Raw genomic sequence first — 4,044 nt, 5'->3', positions numbered from 1 at the left:
GCCACCAGGGGGGTCCTTAACGGGGGCACGCTGCGATGATACTGCACAGGTTCGCTGAACCGCACATGGGTGGCTTTCTTGGCAGGTGGAGCACGTCAAACTCGGAGGGAACAACTGCGAGGCGCCTGGAAAAGGAACAAGAAAAAACACTTGTCAGGTGAATAACACGCAAATGAAAAAAAAAAGACATCCTGAGCAAAACAAAGTTTTTCTGTAGGTTTGCCTGTGCAGCCCATGAGCCCTATGAAGTCCGGCAAAATGAATTGCCACACATTTTGATGAGTCACATTTTTTAAAAGTGAATGCATAAGATGAAGAAGAAAATGCCTGACGCATTTTAATAAAATAGAAAAGCTGCATCAAATAGTTTGCCTTTGCAAGGATCATCACTTTGGTTAAAATAAAGAAGTGCACGGATGGGAACATTTTCATCATATTTTCAGCTACATGGGTCCATAAAATTTCCATTTTATAAGGAATAGCTGTAATAATTTACAAATATTGTCCTCCTTCCAAATAATGAAAAATGTTAAACAAAGCCCCTTAGTGAGGTGATGCAGTGCCGTTGTACAAAAGTGCACATTACAGCTACAATAAAGATTGTTAATACAATGCTTTTCTAAAAACATCCAACTAACTAGATCTCATTAGCTTATTCAGGTGTGCACACTGAAGCGGCCGCTGACTGTATACAAGGCGAAAATCCACTTAAAGCTCCTAATCCAGTTCGAAGAGCTTTATGAGCACAAAATGAATAGACGAATCAAAGCCCTGGATGCACTAATGTCTTATCACACATGAGGCTGCGGCTATCTAAGCAATTAATAATTGCAAGACATGTTTGTTTTGTCATCTGCAATGTGTGCAGTTGGGTTTCAGGAGACTTGCTGAAACTATGGCGGAATATCCACCTAAGAAAATAACTGGGCCCAAGACTGGTAGTGCAAAGGAGCCTCAGGCAGCTGAGAGGGTTCAGAAGCGACATGCAAAAAAAAAAAAAAAAAAACGGGTATATTCATACTTAATCGTTTTAATTTTAAGACGACCAACTTTTAAAAAAAAGCAAGCCAAAACTAATCATTTCTCCAAAATGTTCACATTTAAAACTTCTCACATCTCATGCAGCAAAGGCATCTATAGTTTCATCATGTGAAATATGTCTGGCTATGTCCCGTTTGATGCTCATAATTGCTCTGAGGCGCTCTTGTGACATTGTCGACCTCACACCATTTTTGATCAACTTAAAATTGGAAAAGCTTCTCTGCAGCTGCTACAGTCACAACAGTAGTGACCCCGGGAATTCTCAGTTCCAACCAAATGTTTGAAAGGATTATGAACATATCGTGATATTCTAAACTTCGCCTTCCACGTTATCTATCTTAAATTTATTTCATGCATGCGTATTGCATAAGGAGATGGTGGTAGCTGCATTTACCTGACCTTTGCCAAATGTCCAAATAAAAAAATCAACAAGCACGCAATGTTATATTCTTTAGCGTTCGACATACCTCTACTTTGCGCCCGTTTTCCTCCTTTTCCTGTCTGCGTTTTCTGGAAGCAGCCCCTTACAATTTGGACTGCCTTTTCGTCATAAAAACGCATTGACAATGTCAATAATAGCACAACGACGTTTTGTGTGCAATACAACTACCCATGATGCCACGCTCATCTTGCAATGTAAACAAAACAGCAGCCTACTTGATCAGGTGAGGTGGAGGTGAGGAGAGCGCCAGGAGGGCATCCAAACAGAGTTGTGCAAATATATATAAATATTTTTAAATTTCCCCTTTTTTCCTATTTAGAAGAAAATTCAATGCATATTAAATGTAGATGAAAAGCGTTTTTTTTAAACAGCAATTTGGTATCCTTTCCAGCAGATGGCGCCCTAGGCGGCCGCCTGGCTTGCCTGTGCTACCTGCGATAACGTTCAGGGCACCATTTTGGAAATTTTCTAAATTCTACAGATAAGTGCAAGCTGGGGGATCTGCAAGAAGGAGGGCTGCAAAACTGTGGGAGTGGTCACAGCCAACTTCAGAATGCAAACATGCACAGTGAGCCTTGCACTAGATAAATCAGCGTTTGCGCTACGGCGCAGGTGTCTACGGTGAATAAAGCCATTCCATTAAAGTAAAACTTTTTTCCAAAATATTTGAGCTAACAACGGAATTGATGTGGCTTGCGTCAGCTTGTTATCTTTGCTGATGCTTTCCTACGATCGCAAGCGAGTGAAGTGAGGCTACATTCGAAACATTTTAACACTGGAAATATCATCCATCTCCTTGACTACTCATAATCGCTATTGGCCCTAAAAAACACATATCGGACTATCACTAATACTTCACCGAGTGGTGATGATTCCACGAGAAACACATCCCAAAAATGGACTCAAGCATCCATACTTTCTCTCTGGTGGCACTTACTGCTCCGGCCCAGTTTCCATGGTGATGACGTGTAGGCTAACAGAGATGAAGCACCTCTGTCGCCAGACGTCGTTTACCAAATCTGACGGCCGGAGGCAAAAGACGACGTGATGAAAGCCTTTTAATTCATGGTTGTCCTTGATTTGTTGCCGGGGTTTTTGGAGGGCTGATAAGTTAACATCAGATCTCCACCGAGCAAGACATTTGCAAGGTCATTTTGGAGGCCAGGAGGTCAGAGAGGACACTCCTCTCTCCAAAACTGAATTAGCATGCTGAAGAAGCTAGACAATCCAAATTCCTCCATCGTAAAATTCTTCTGCGCATTCAGTGGAGTCCCGCTGAGATGCAGCTGGTAAATTAAATTCCAATTTAACACACTTGGGCCTACACAACAAGCTGCGCTTATCTTCACTGGTCAGCTTTCAACAGCTCAAGACAAATTGGCTGTGCAGACAAAACTGTCCCCACCTTGGATGAACTACAAATTCCTAGCCAGAAATAAAAAGTGAAGCTCATAATGTGCCTTGTCTTTAAGTGTCATTGAAATGGTTAACAGTGTCCCTATTCAAATTCATTACTTTGTTTTCATAACACTAATGCACAAACTGTAGGTGAATAAGAAAGACCGCAGTTTATGTAAATGATTTTGTTTTACATCATAATTCAACATTCAGTTAGCCAAATGAAGTTCCAACACAGAAACATTTGAACAAAAGTAGAGCTTAGGCTTGCTAGCAGACAGCTACCGTAATTTTCGGACTATAAGTCGCACCGGAGTATAAATCGCACCAGCCATAAAACGCCCAAAAAAGTGAAAAAAAAACATACATATGTATATAAGTCGCTCCTAAGTATAAGTCGCCCCCCCCACCCAAACTATGAAAAAAAAAACGCGACTTATAGTCCGAAAATTACGGTAATCACGCTTTATTGAATGGTGCTGCAAAACCAAACAACTACTGTATAAGTCAAGTTATATGTATTTAGATAGATCTCAATCAGATAATTGTGTCAAAGAATATCCCTAAGGAAAATTAGCATGGAACCGCAAATTAATTTTTTTTTTTTTTACCCAATTCACAAAACAAATTGGTATAATCAACACCTTATGATGCATGTGTTTTTTGAAAAATCTCAATTGGACCAAATAAAGGTTGGCTAAAATAATGTTTCAACATTAGATTAAGCTAGGGCCACGTGCAGAAATCATCTCTGGCAATTTATTGAGCATTGTAGCAAAGAGGACACGGATGACATACTAAAAACATTTCACCGCTGAGTGTCTGCAAGGACTTTTTGCATAAAGGTGGGCACCATTCTGACATTTTGCCACATCGCCGGTGTTCCAATGAAACAGCAGCGACGAGGGAGGGGAGACAAGTGGTCGAAAGGAGACAATGGCGCGCTCCATTTGAGGTCAGAGTCTCAAGCAGACAAAGAAGGACAGTTTTCTAAAATTAGCCCTCAATGTGGGTTGATAAGAGTCACTTCACACGAGAAGTAGCGCCAATCCCTTGGAGTGTGCTGCAACATCAAGCCTCCTCATCATGTATTCTACTACTGAGCCTCAAACGCTCCAAATGGATCCCATTCACCCCCTCCCACCTTACCTTCTTTTAAGAAA

Source organism: Syngnathus typhle, linkage group LG11 (genome assembly GCF_033458585.1).
Source record: "Syngnathus typhle isolate RoL2023-S1 ecotype Sweden linkage group LG11, RoL_Styp_1.0, whole genome shotgun sequence".
Lineage (NCBI taxonomy): Eukaryota > Metazoa > Chordata > Actinopteri > Syngnathiformes > Syngnathidae > Syngnathus > Syngnathus typhle.
The sequence above is the reverse complement of the archived record's forward strand: the minus strand, read 5'-3'. Positions refer to the sequence as shown.